Raw genomic sequence first — 14,971 nt, 5'->3', positions numbered from 1 at the left:
TCCTCTTTGCCCTGTGGTACGGCAATTCTTTTTTTTAATTCCGTGTGAATGTATACACGTGTGCGTGCGGTAGTACATTTTCCCACCGGAATTAAAGCGATACCGTGGCAAGGGGCATCGATTTTCCATCATTGTGTTCCACTCAACCTTTGAACCGGCGCCCACTCCTTGCAGGGGTTTTCAAGCAGTATTTGAAAACTTTACCTATCAACTTCAAGATTGACATTCGCTTTCGAATACAGCTAAACATTTCGGCCATTTTTACTCTTTTTTATTTTCATTGCCTTTTGCTCGTTCCGAATCACGGTAGAAAATTGAGCAGTTTTAAAAACAGTTTTAAAAGCACCAGGACATCACTTAGACCATTACTCAGATTTAACGCTTTATGTAAAAATGTTTAATAGCTGATAGTTTTGTTTAATTTTTTCAATTGAAATTATTGAAATCGAGCTAAAAATTTAACACGAAAACAGCTCGATACAATTCTGCGGGAACCAAATTCGAGCAGTGCAGCAAAACAGCATCGCGAAAGAAATGGTTGGAAATTGAAAATCATTAACAATAAACTCTAGTCGTAGAAAATTGCTCGACATTGGATTTGCCCAAGCACTGAGTTTGTTTGTTAATTTTAACGACATATCCAAAGCCGTCGTTAAACAAACGATCGTCAACGAGCGTGTGCGACACAAATTCATTGTTTATTTTCAAATAAACAAATCGTTTATTGTACTGCTCGATTTGTGTTTAACCTATCCCGCTAGTTTAACGGGATCCCTACCCAATTGACATTTTCGAACACGAATAATCGGGAATTCGACCAAATTCCCTTAAACTGGAGCCTTAAACTTCCCTTCAACTGCACCTTTTTAAGGGAATTCTGAAAAAGTCCTTTAAAATCAACTGTGATGCTGCTTTTTCATTACTTTCTTCTACATTCGGTCGGAAATGATGTTTCCTATCGTTTTAGTTGGCCATGTTCCCATTTTATACTTAAAAAATTGTTTTATAAAAAAACGTCACACAAAATGAGTTTTTTTTTCATCAACAAACCATAGCTATGAATGAAAAATGACCTCGACGGCATCGTCCATCAATAGAATTCAATAGAATCAATAGAATAGAACGTCTAATTTACGAACGCACCAAATTTTGGCGCTTTCAACACACTTGATCACATAACAAATCCAAAATTTCAAGCTTATCGAGTACTAATCAAGCAGATATGGGAAAACAATTTCGATCAAATGTCGTTTGGGTACACCTACTACATTGCGAAAGTTTCAAGTATTAATTTTATGTTTTGTTTATTAAATTTATTTTCTTCTGTATGACTCGTCGATATGGTCACGCAATGTATTTTAACGAATTTTTTAAAAAGATATATCAAATTTCAAGTATTGAGCAAGCCATAATTTGGACTGCTTAAACTGTTCGCGAGGTACTAGAATCCTAACTGCTAAAACTATGATCGAAAAAGTTGTATGGAGTGCAACGCGTCATGCAAGCTCGAAGACAGCTCGATTTTTTGTGCGTATATGCATTATCGAGCAGTCGTTAAACGGGCTGGTGGCAACACTTTTTCGCATGCGGTTTTATCGGACGACCCGACACATTTTTATTTGGGATTTATCAGACCACGTCGGAATCGCACGTCCAATGTTATCTGTCAAATCCCATATAAATTTCGTCCGATAAATTCGCCTCGGATGAGCGTTGACCAAAGTCTATATACAGGGTTTTCCATGAGTTCTCATAGCTGTGGGACACTTTATGGACTTTTTCTTGGGTGAAATGAACTTAATGTTATGGGAATTGGACTGTATAGCACTCTTGTTGCACAAATCCAATCAGAATTTCCAAGGAGCATGTTCAAAAACGATAGACTCAAATTTCCACCATATGAAGTACTTCCTATAAGAAAATGTCAGTGTCCCACAACTAGGAGAACCCCTGGAAAACCCATTAATGCAGAGGTCGATGCATAGCTCGATTTTGGTTCACCATTTTCCAAGGAGGTTTGTGACAGTTAGATGAAAAAGTGTTTGGAAACATTTGCACACTACCAAACACCTTTCAGGGCCAATCGGTCGGATTTTTCTGGACAAAATCTAGTGAATATAAAAAAAATCATCTCGTGAACGTGGCATCGACTAGTTTTATTAGTAATTCATCACATAAAAATGACCTCAATCAGAACACTATATATTATTTATTTCACCTTCCTGATGTGCACATGGTTCCGTCCTAATTTTGGCCACTGCTCGTGTTCTAATCGGTAACGGCACTGTATTGCTATCTTTTTTTTTGGTCTTCGAACACTTTTTCAAATAGAATAAATTGAAAAAAAACGTTAAAAACTCCGATGAAACGATTGAAACTTTTCTATCCAACTGTCCAAACTTGCCCACGGTTTTTGAACGAGAGTTGTAAAAACCTCAACCCCTATATTAAATAGACTTTGGTTTTGTCAATCATTTATTTTAACGGAAATGAATAACCAACAAAATCGGTTTGAGCAAAACGAGCGTTAAACGACTGTTAAAATGTGTTCAATGCTTCGCGCTGTCGGCTATTATTACTAACACACCAAAATACGTGTAAATTGCATTTAAACCGTTTATTGCGTGAATGAATTCGACACCAACGTTGAAAAAGCTCAACTTTTCCCATTTTTCGTGTGACAATTGCTTGAAAACCTCTGTAAATCTGTACGCGTTATCTTGTTTTATTTTGCTTTTCCTTTTTTTCCCTATTATTTTTATTTTTATTTTGCCCACCCTCTCACGTGGTGCTCACTTAATTTGGCAACTTGTTCTTTTTCGATTGTTTCGTCTTCCTTGCTCTCGCCCTCCCTCTAGTTCCATTTTCCATTTCACATTCACGCTCTCCCTTCCGTCGCTTCGGTTCCGGCCGTACGGTGTGTGCTAACGTCTTTAGCAGTCGTTCGTTTAAGACTTTTTTTTTGTTGTTGGTTTTATTCCCTTACAATTCCCTCTGCATCGGACAGCGAAAATATTACATAATAGATTAAAGCTAAAATTATCTCACTCCACACCAACCCCGCCAAACTCCCCTCCAAAACCCGCCCCATTTCGGTTGGGGCTTTCACACGCCCTCCAGCATCGGGGTAGCCCGCTTGGTGGAATTTCACCTAATGATGATGCCCTCTTTTCGGACAAATTGGGCTGTTTGTTCGCCATTTGTATAGGTGGCTGTGGATGGGTGTGTATGGGTGATTGTGTGTGTGTATGTGTATGTAAGCTTTCTCTGGCAGGGGTTTATTTCCCCAACGAAATAAAACAAAAACGAAAAAAAACTCCCCGACAGGGAAAATTACGGATATGGCTGAGGAGGTCCATAAAGCATGACCACTCGAGCGGTTAATGGGCCTTTCCAGTTGCTGTTTAACCTAGCCATCATATCGCGTCGGTTTTGTTTTGGTTTTTTTACCCTGCAAAGGGTGCAGCAAGAAGGGGAGGAGGGGGGGGGGTGAAAATAAAAACGAGATAAACACAGACCATTTAAATGAAGCAATGAGCGTGCGGAGCATCCTTTTTGTGTGCGTGTGTTTGTGTGTATGTGCTGCTCTTGTTAGCCACCAACGGAGCGGCATCACAAAGTCGTGTTGGGCGGGTTCAGGATTCTTCTTTCCACTTTTTTGTTTTGTTTGGGCGTTTTGTTTTGCTTGAATGGGGTTTTGGAACTTTCTTCTGGCATCCCTCCCGTTTGAGCCGTTCGCCCTAATGCCGTTTTCCATCCGTCCCAATATTTACCTTTCACCGAAACGGAATCGGCCCGTGGATTGGATTCGGTTCGTTTGCGACTTACATTTGTGGGCCACAGCTTAAAAACCGCGGCATTTTAAGATAATCCCTTTCGCACGGCGTTTTTACTGCCCCTCAACTGGGAAAGGGAGGAAAGGGAGAGAGAGAGAGAGAGAGAGAGTGTAAGGGTGACCATCGTGTCACCTGTTGCAACAGTGTGGGTGCGGGAAGAGGATGCAATGGTTTAGCAGCACAGGATTCACTCTTATCTCGCTTCCTCTTTTGTTTTCTTGCGGGGCAAATACAATTCCATTCCCGGTGAACTGTTTGATCTTGCCGAATTGCCGTAACCATCCTTGCGTCCCCTAATTTTTCCTAAAGACCCAAAAAAGGGATAAAACGCAGGCGAGGGTTAGGCAGTGTGTTATTATTCCCTTCGTGTCGTGTCGCGCTCGTGTATTCCAAATCGAATTATGCGAAAGCAGTGGGGTCACTTTTACCGTAAACCAAAAAAGGAGGGGGGGGGGGGGGGTTGGCAAATTACAACTTGAAGGCGGTTAAGTTTTGTCGCTTTTTGTTTATTTTATTCGCTATTTTAGCAAACCACTGGGCGGCTCCACCAACGCGAGCGAAAAGTACTGGGCGTCTCCATGCAGGTTCAGTTTACTGAAACGCTTTGGCGAAGCAGCAAACTACCTGTGCCCGTGCGGCCATCCATCCAGTTACGTTGGGACGATAATTTCTCACCCTTCCTTCCGATCTCGTTTTATCTCTCTATCCCACTCTCTTCACTCTCGCGTTCGTAAGAAAGAAAAACGGTCCACCGGGAAATGGTCGTCCGGCCTTTCGGATCCTACCGGGACAATGTGAGGGGGGGGGGGGGTTAGGTTAAAGGTAGCGCCGAGCCAAACTCTCGGCACAGGAATGTCAACGAGCACGACAACTAATGGCAGCCACGTTTGCGTGTGGTTTCCAAGACTGCTGACCGTTGAAAGACTTAAAGTATCCGAGCGCCGCCACCGACTGTCGGACATTTGTGGCACTATTTTTAGGGCATAACTTCATTGTTAAGTGAAGGCTTCCAGTGGAAGAAAAAAAAAGGAAAACAGCAATACGTGTCTGTGCGTGTCACGCGTGCTAAATATGTGCGTTCTAACGTGGGGCAGCGGGGCAAATAACAAGATGCGGGGGGGCTGGGTTCGCCAGCGACCGGTTGGGAAGGTGATTTACGCAACAAGCTCCGGTTTTAACCGTCCGGATGATCCCTTGAATTCGGAGAATTCATTCACTTTTCACTGCGGCCAATCTTCAAATCAAATAAATCTCTGCCGGGCGCACCGAGGCCCAGCCCAGCTAAAGGTCATTCCATCACGTGCCTCCGCACCTTGTGACACCTTTGAAGCTTGCGGCAAGGGTAAGGCGCGGGGTGGTATGTTGGTAGAGACAGTCAGTCATCCGCTCTCGCGGAGGGAAGAAGAGAAGTGTGCTCGGTTCCGGAGGCGTGTGTTTGCTTAGGGTCGGGGCAGAAATTTGTTCTTCATTTGCTGGCGGTGGCCGTTCTTGAATGCCACGTAAAACACACACACACACACACACATACATCCATGCGTGCATACACCTACAGGGCTTTCAATTACAAATTCCTCCAGCAAACACACACACACACACGCACATGCACAAACATATATAAAGATATAAAAACCATGAGCGGCCGCCGAGGTCAGTAGGCAGGATCATGAAGACGCGTACACACACACACCTTGGAAGAAGGTCGGTTGGAATTAATCGAAACGACTGTCCGCCACCCGTGCCCCACACTGGACCCCGGGCATGGTGTGAAGGACACTGGATTTGAAGGTTCATTAATCATATGCCCGCCCAGCTCCTAGCTCCCAACGCCAAAGCCAACGCGCGGCGTGTTTATCGACTGTTGAGGACCGTTCTCGCTTCAACTTCGGCATACGGAGTGATGTACTCCTGCCGAAAAATGTAATTATGCAACACTCCGGCTACCCCGTGACCGAAACTCTCTCTTTGTTCGGGGGGGAGGTGCTGTTTTTTCTCCAATTGTTAAAAACGTCTTGTACGCTGCTTCGTTGTACTCGAAACGAAGAGGGAAAAATGTACAAAAAAAAGAGAACTTCTTAAACAGTAAGATGGAGGGATGAGAGATAAGAGGAAAAAGAAGAAGAAAAAAAACAAAATCATTTTGTGGGCACAAAACTGCGACACAAAGCGGTAAAGGACAGCAGCACCGTGACATGGTTTGTGTGTGTGTTCTTAGCGATTGTTTTGTTTGTTATCTGTTTGCTTTTTTCCTTTTCAGCGTCTGTGTGTGTGTGTGTGTGTGTGTGTGTGTGTGTGTGTGTGTGTGTGTGTGTGTGTGTGTGTGTGTGGGAAGAAAGAGAGTTTTTTATTCTTCTTCTCCATCTCACTCCTGCTCTTCTACTGACCGGCGCTAACTTTCTAGCGGCGAAGAAGACGCAAATACTCGAAAAGATGAGAGGGGGTGCTTTCGTAGCCTTCGGCCCCGGTGGACACTAGGTGTTTTTTTTTTTACAGAAATGGGGAAGGCTGTTGAAGGGTGGCGGAAGAAAAGGACGTGATACGAAAGCAGTGCTAACAAGCATAACTCACAATCCTCAACCACAAAGCCGCTCCGAGACCGGTACCGGCAACAGCCGACCTGCTTGCGTGATGCTGCCGTCTGAAACTCCCCCGAGCTGAATATTTTATTTGAGAAGCTTCTTCTTTTTTTTGGGGCGAGGGGGGGGCTTCTTTCCACACGCAACACTGTCTTGACGGAACACTGTTGGTCCCCGAGTACGCCACCTTTGCGCTGGCGATGCTAATCGATCGTTACTGCAACCGCGCGAACCGCGAGAGCGCACCGGTAGTGGTGATCCGGTTCGAAGGACCAAAAGTTGATGATAAACAATAGCTCCCCCGAGCTAGACACACATTTTTACCCCCCACCACTTCTGTTCAGTGCGCAAAGCAGCCTAGAGGCGAAGCAACAGAAAAACACAACAACTGATTAAAGTTGGTTCTTTGTTATTCCGCTTGCCTAGATTGTGCGCCGTGTACTCGGGCAGACACTCATCCGGCTCGAAGGACCAGTGTCGCGAAAGTGTAGGCAAGCAATTTTCGTCGCCGCCGTCGTCGTACTTCAGACCGAAACTGTTAACCAAGTCAATAGCCTGAACCGGTTCCATTGTGTCAGCATAATGTGCTTTCAATCATGTGCGGCGCACTGCAGGGAGGGCGCCGCTGTGGCAGGAAATTAAATAAGCGCATTCGGTAAATTATTTTCCACAGCGGAAACGTTGTTTTTTTTATTTTTGGTCGCGACGCTCAGAAAAGAATAAATGTTTATTGAGATGCTGCACCGTTGGCAGATCGAATGATACGAGTACAAAAATAGATGAGAAAGAGCTGCAGAAGAACAAGAAATGCAAGCAAACGAATGGTTCTCCATTCACACCTTCCCCCTCCTGCACTGCACGTTTCGCTATCATACTGCTGCTGCGTACATCAACCCGGGTCGAAGCAACTCAACCGTACACAATAATGATGAACTGTGCTCGCAGTGGTGGTGCATCCATCCGCTGGGCTGGCTTTCCTGTTTCGCATTTGCTAAAGCAGGGCGAGCGAATGCTTAAAGCATGAACTCAACTTTCTGCCTGCCTGTCTGCCTGGCGGAGTGCAATTATGCTCGATGTCGCCGAACCATTTCCGTTACTGTACGGCACTCCCGGGCGAGGTGTGTAACACCGGTTATGTCTAACTCCATTTCGTTGGTAAAATTGCACATCCGTCCCCGGCGCAGAATCGCGTCATATATTGGATTGCGGGGCAAAAACGAATCGCTCCTTGGCGCTGCCAGCCATCTACCCGCAAGAGATTGTCGCCGGTGTGCAGTGCAACAATGTGCAGCCTGTGCCAAGTTCACCAAACCCGCTCCCGAATGGGTTGACAGTGACACATCAGCTGGTACAATCACCAATGTCAGTGGTTTTTTTGTTTGTTCTGTGCTCCTTGTTATTTCACAAAAAAAGGGAGTATTGTAGATGACGGCTGAGATAAGGAATGGTTGTGTAGCACAGTCCCTTAGGGCCATCCCACATGTTTCACAGCTGTTTGCTAGCTTTCCTTGTTTTAAGAGCGACTACAAACGATTGCATCGCTCTGGACGTTTTGTTTGAGTTTTGTTGTTTCTGTTCGCGCCTAAAGTTGTGCAATCGGTGGGGCAAAATGGGCTCGCTAATGAGAGTGTTGTAATGAAAGCAACATTTCTCAGTATTATAAATTTCATTTTTGTTTGTCGCAATACGGCTATAAATTTCGTGTATTTTGTTTGGAAGGAGCAGAGCGTGGCTAGGAGCGGAGATGCAGCGTTATGTGCTTTTTTTGCTTAGTTCTAAAAATTGCATACCTTTAGGCGTTTTTTAAAAATCCCCACACGCCTACAGTTATGCAATCAGTTAGGAATGTGCTTGCTAATTACGTTATTAATTTAAAAAAAAAACATCTGAGTGCTATTAAATATGAAACTTGCTTGTTTAGCCGAGCAACTTTCGCAAATAGATGCAAAAAATTGCATACCTCTAAATGTTTCATACGATTATTTCCCAACACGCCTACAGTTATGCAACCTGCATAGCGAAACCATCCTTATTAGTTCGTCTGTGTAAGGTCACAGCAACGAATTAGCTGTTGCGTGATGCTATCTGCGTTCCGTTTCAATTGCAATAACGCCCCGCTCATGGCAGCACCATGCCTATCGAACGACGAGCGCCCAAGAAATCAACTCGGTCGGATTGTTTACTCTAGCCCGCAACAATGCAACGGTGCAGCGATAGGGCAGAGCGGCGCAAGCAGCAACCGGTTGCGATCTGGGCAGCAACGCACCCGCACAAAAATCAAACAATTCGTTGCTTGCCTTCAGGACACCGCGCGTTCGGTTCGGTTTGCATTCCCGGTGCGGTGGCCTCATTTCCAAGGCCGGGGCCCTGTGTCGCTGTGCAACAAACGGCACGGCAGGGCCAGAAGATGCCACCATCGCCATCTTCCCGCGGGCTGGCAGTGATGAGAGATAGGCCGGCGGCAGCATCACTATCTTGTTGCTCGATGGGCGCTGAAAATTGTAACAACCCGAACAACGGAATCGTTTCCTTGCTTGTTTTTTTTACTATTCTTCTGTTTGCATTATTTGCATTTGCGGTTCAATTCACGCTTGTCAACGCCTGTACCGTCACCCGCGCATGTTTTCCCCCATCCTACCGGTTTCGGTTTACCTTCTCGCCCCACACTCTTTCTTCATTGTTTGGCCTGGGTTTGGCCCGTTGGGAGCCGAAAAAACAAGAAATTGCACAACGCAAACAGGCAACAACCACACACACACACACACACACACAGGGACTCGAACGATGGCTCATGTCACACACCACCACCCCCAAACACCCTCCAAGGACGCGACGCATTTATGCGACAGAGCGTTCGTTTCGTTGCCATCTCCGTCTATCGCAACCCTTTTGGCGTAACCTTTCGCGATCATTTTTCAAAGCGCACTCCGCTGCTGCTGCACACAATAGTTTTGTGTGTTTGGGGGGGGGGGGAAACAGGGTCAGTGGAAAAGGGGAAGAGCACGCAAGAAAAGTGGGAATGCTGGCCCGTTTTTATGCTGATTGTGCAAAAGAGAAAGAAAAAAATAAAAAAGAAATGAAGTATTCGCGCACCCAGCGTATGTCACTGGCAGACGGTACCAATTTTGTACGCCTGGACCGCCATTTTTGTTTGTTTTTTTTTTTTTTGGGTTAAGGATAAAAGCAGCAGGTTACCATTAAAGTATCATTTCCCAAGCACATGCATACCCACACAGACACACACACACAAGCACACTCAAGTGGAGGCATTTTTACCCACTCACAACCAGCCCCAGTGCGTACAACATACTTCAAAAACCGCGCAACTAAATTACGAAGCGTTAAATTACACATGTTGCATACCGACACGCACACTTGGGGGGGGGGGAGTGTAGGGTGGTTGAGGATGGTTTTTGATTTGATTATTTATTCCCTCTTCTTGCTGTGGGGCAACAGTTGCGATTTCTATGGAGGGAAAAGGCCAACCCCGGCAGCCGTTCCTCTCTGCCACAGACCGGCTGATTGTGTGTTGAAAGTAATTTCAATCTTTCATTCGTTTATCGTGCACGTACAATTACGCCTGCAAATCACACAAACACAACGACACACACATACACACAGAGGATATGCTCCTTAGCTCTGTGTGTGTGTGTGTGTATGAGCTGAACCAAAACGCAACAAATATTCATTATGTTAATCAAGAGGTAGCAGCCGCAACATTATCATCGCGCCAACGCTGCAGGTAGAGGTACCGTTTGAGAGGGGGTGCAAACGCAAGGGGAGATTGTAACGCTCAGAAGTACCCGTGGGGGGGGGGGGGGAGGGAACCAAATTTAACGAACTTTACCGTGTCGCTCTCGGTCGCTATTGTAAAACCCGTGAAGCGCCGGAAACAGAATTATAATCCCATCCCATTCGCCCACCCCTCCTCATTCACTGCCCGCCGCGGGTTCCAAGGCAAGGCTCTGTAGTGCGCTCGTTCGCCGCGCCGGATATTGGCACTTCATTCCTCGTTGTCTCGCTGTCTCGCTTGCGCAACCGCCGTCAAGGGCGTTGAAAAGAACACGCCAGGAAGGAAAATAGACCGAGGCCAATAATCGGGTTTTCTTTTTGGCCACGGCCCACAAGCACAAGCAAGCGTGGGCTGGGGGGGAGGGAGGTGGAAAGGGGGGCGGGGATGCACATTTTTAAGAGAATAGGTTCGTGGGCGAGGTTGCAGGACGAGACGCGCGGGCAAAAAGTTTGCGCTCAAGATTTTCCACTTATTTGCCTTTCCGCTTTCCATCGTCATCCGCTGGGCCGGGAAGAGGACAGGTGCTGGCGCAATGGGCGAAGGGGGGCTTCCGTGCGCCTGGCCGCCACTCCCGCCTGCCTGCGTGTCTGCGGGATACAAATTTCAGGACAAATAATAACGTTTGTTGCAAGTCTCGTCATCGTACTCTTGCGTTTCGCTGCACACTGTCCGCTGTTCCCTTCCGGGCGAATGTTTTCCATCGTACCTTGAAAGGAATTTTACGTTCGATATCTTTTCTTTCTCTTTCTCTCTCTCTCTCTCTCTTCTCTCTCTCTCTATCTTCTCTCTCTCTCACACACACACTCTTTCTTTACAATGTAATGCTTTGTTTCCGTACCATTCAATCGGTTTTTTTGAATTCATTTATCTTCCCTGCATGCGATAGAAAGCTAAAGAGGAGTCAGACAAAAAGTACAGCCCAGAGAGGGATGGAAATCTAAAAATAAAAAAAAAGGAAGACCCCTAGTGCCATATTTGCTTGCGGGCTTTACGTCATCCGTGGCATTGCGTCCTTACGTTTCTGGACGCTTTCTGTAGCGTTCTCTCCCCGTTCGCTGTTAATGCGAGCTGTTGATTTTTATTCTATTTTCTTTTCCCTCCTCGTCCACCTTTCCCTTTGAAAGCCATCTTTGCTTTTTTGCCCCTCCCCCCCCCCCCCCTCCCTTTATGATATTTGTCCCATGATGGCATGAAACATTCATTTTTTGATGCTTTTTAAAGAACTAAAGCTCCTCAATGCATCGACACCCATGGGCCGTTTTGCCTTTTTTTTATTTAATTTTTTTCGTGGAAAATAGCATGTTCTATCACTTTTGCAGCCACAAAAAGTTCTGCTTGAAATGTTTTGCATCTGCAGCCGCACTGAGAATACGGCAAACTATTTCACTCGAATCCGCATAATTTCTACCTTTTCTCCGTCTCGTGTTCGGTCCCTGTTTTTCCCCTTACCATCCACTGTACAATCCGAGCGCACCAGAGCAAACTGAACGATTCATTGCTTCAACCGATGATGCAGCGAACACAGAGCTACAGAGACGAATTGCATTGCCGAAGTGAGTTTGAATTTGAAATAGTGTTTGAACTGCAGCACGAGCCACTTTTTCATTCTTGCTCCATTCTTGCGCGGTCCGATACGCAGCAACGAAACAGGATCAAACAAATTTACCTTTGCTCTCGACCTACCCTACCCCGCCGAGCGTTGAATTGCTTTCCTTATTGAAAAGCTCTGCACCGCCGGCGGTCGGCCTAGTGCGTCTTCCTACCTTACCCCACCAAATCGAGCAGGAATGTCCTAAAACACACAAACAAACACACACACAACAGACAGAGAGAAAGGGGGACGGTGTGTGCGGCTTCACCTTTACCTCTACCTTGCCCGCCGCCACCACATCTGGGCTCCACCTGAACGGCTAACAAGCTCATTAGGGGTTCGTCGCTTGCGTCCGACAACCGGGCTCGCTAATTAATTCAATTAATTAACGTCAAGCGCAGTGTGCGAGCGCAGTGTGCGGCCAGCAGACGCACATTCAGTCCATTTCCTCCACATCCCAACCCCCCCTACCCTCCTCCACAGCTCCACTGTCTGCCTAGCGTTATCCTGCAAAAGGGAGCGGGCGAGAAAACTGCACAAAATCTTTAGTGACTTTAAGCGAGCGGCAGCAACAACGCTTCTCGGCGTGGCGCGTCCCATAGCTTTTGGATTCTTTGCTAATTAAATAGTATTGCCGAAGCGGCTGCGCTCGACGGCTCTTCGTTGCATTGCACATTGGGCACACGCCTGTATAGAACTCGAAAAACCAACTTTGCCGCATGTTAACGCCAAATACGTTTTCTTAAAATGGATGCTTAAACTTCGTTAAAATAAAAAAAAATCACGTTTTTTACACAAATTTACTGAATGTTTTTGGTGCCGATTTTTTTTTTACATAAACATAAACCATCATATTTAAGCAAATATTGATCAAATTTCAACAATTAGTATGTGATTGGAAACGGGTTTTTAACATACTGTTTAGCTTTGTCTAAATAAGATGAAAAAACTTGTTTTTGAAGTGTATCAAGATTCAACAAAAAAAAACAAACATTTCTAAAATTTTGCCTCATTCATTTTACATTTCGACCTGATTTCGGTCGTGAGTAGTATGTAATATGAAACATCAACCTTTTTCCTACCTTTTATCGTTGAATTTAAATTGAATTCGGTTGAATTTGAATTCGGCTGTGCTTCGATCATCCTCACAACACGACAATTATTTACCTTTTTCTTGACAAGAGCGTGGGCGATTTTGTTACATAATGTTGTTGAGAGTCACAAACCACCAGTATCAAAAACTACCTATCATAAACGAATGATGTCAACCTCTACGCAGCATGAATGATAAACTGTTGTACCGTGGGGTACATTTTTATCCGTATTTTTTATTTTTACAATTTTTTACCGGGTTTTTTTCGTCTACATTTTTCGTTTTTATTGTGTATTTACGATCGAATATTTAAAATCTTTCTCTGAAGTTTAATTAAAATTAGACCTTCCATATTCTTACACCTAGTACATTTTGCTTAACACACTTTGGTAAATACATAGTCTCTTTACCTAAATACTAAAAAATCCATTTCTAATAAGAATGACTCTACATCTTTATTTTCCTATTAAAGTTGTCGTGCATTAAGATCTTGGCTTGTAAGCGATTTGTCAAATGTTTTCAAAAGGACGAACTGACTATTCATAAAGTTTTCAACATCTTTCATCATCAAGAGTAAATACTTTTTCCTTCAATTGAGAAACCTAATGTTTTTATTAATTCTAAGGAAGCATGTCTGAAGCATCAAAAAGTTTAAACACATTTTTTCAAAGCGTTTTCAATTGGCAGCTTCCAAATTAGATTTAATCGAACGTATGCAAATAGGATCTGCAAAAAATGAACTTGAACTATTTTATACATAAAAACATAAAGTGATAACCGTGGAAAGATCTTTTAGCAAGTTTGAATCGATGCACAACAAAACACGCAGCGTAGATTATCCACGGATCGAGCTGGAAATTTGACGGATTTGTCGTACAAATACGGTTTATGCAAGAGCATATATTCCGCTAATTTAAAGATATAGTATACATACTAAAGATTCGTTTATACTGGTTTCTCCTGCCAATCGGCCAACGGCCAATCGATATTGCTAATTTGTATTTTCTGAAATTGTATTTTCTTATTATTAGCATGTATTTTCTGCAGTAACCATTACTATGGTTACTATGGCAGCTCCTCGTACCCAGTAATGGATACCCCTTATTACGAGTTTTTCACTTAACGAGCAAATTTAAAATGCTTAACAACTTAACGAGTATCGAATAACGAATATCGTATAATGAGCACTATTATTTGTGTTTCTGGTACAGTTTCTCATACAGAACGATTCCAATGTGGTTTGAGCCTACGACGGGAATGTTATAAAGTTGCACCAGTCGACGAATACACTGTGGGGCCGTCCCATATGGTCTTAACATGCAATAATATGAGAAAATTTTCTCATAAGAAAAATGCAATAATATGAGAAAATGATTTTCATCCCGCCGTTTGTATGGATATTATCCACTGTGCATTGTACTTAGGAAAGGAGAGAGCGACGTGAAAACAGTTTTGTTTGATATTTTTTTATGGAAAAGTTTAAATTCAACAATTTTTTTGTTTTGGTAAAAATTGCCCTGAAATCATTTTCTTGTGTCATTGTAACCAAGGTTGTCAGGACAGTTGTTTAACTACATTAATGTTGATTCAATTTCAAACTTCTCAAGTGACATTTCGACTAAATCACAAAACAATAAAAGCAACCAACGAGCAACCGCTATGTCTCACAATTATTGTTCTTCGAGCAAGCAGCACACGCACAGGATGCGCTACAGTTTATGTATTTGTTGAGAGAAATTTCTTCTTCAAATTAAAAACTTTTGAAAAACATTTAACCTCAAAATGGCGGTTTTAATTTGAACTCCAACACAATTTGCATTGCACGCATTACACCGTATCTATTTGCACGAGGCACCAACACGCAGAACGCTGGACGGCAATGTGCTACAAACAGCAGCAAAGCAAAGCAAACAGCTTCCCGAAGCAAACCATTGCCAGAAGTAATGAGAAAACATACCTTACGGTGGGGCAGGGCGTCCATTTCTATTAATTATCATTAAGCGAAGCCCACCCGGACGGACGCGCAAGGAGGATCACAAGTGTCCTTCACCTTGCGTTTGACTGCTTGATGGATGTTGGGCGGTG

General features: G+C 44.2%; 1 protein-coding gene across 1 annotated transcript in view; it reads left to right on the top strand.

The window, feature by feature from the left end:
- The window catches only part of LOC120961550 (uncharacterized), a 115,984-nt gene that overhangs the window by 75,278 nt on the left and 25,735 nt on the right, over positions 1-14,971 (top strand). The gene's annotated exons all lie outside the window — the stretch shown is intronic.

This window comes from Anopheles coluzzii, chromosome X (genome assembly GCF_943734685.1).
Source record: "Anopheles coluzzii chromosome X, AcolN3, whole genome shotgun sequence".
Taxonomy (NCBI): domain Eukaryota; kingdom Metazoa; phylum Arthropoda; class Insecta; order Diptera; family Culicidae; genus Anopheles; species Anopheles coluzzii.
Note: the sequence above shows the minus strand (reverse complement) of the source record. Positions and strands in the feature narration are given on the sequence as shown.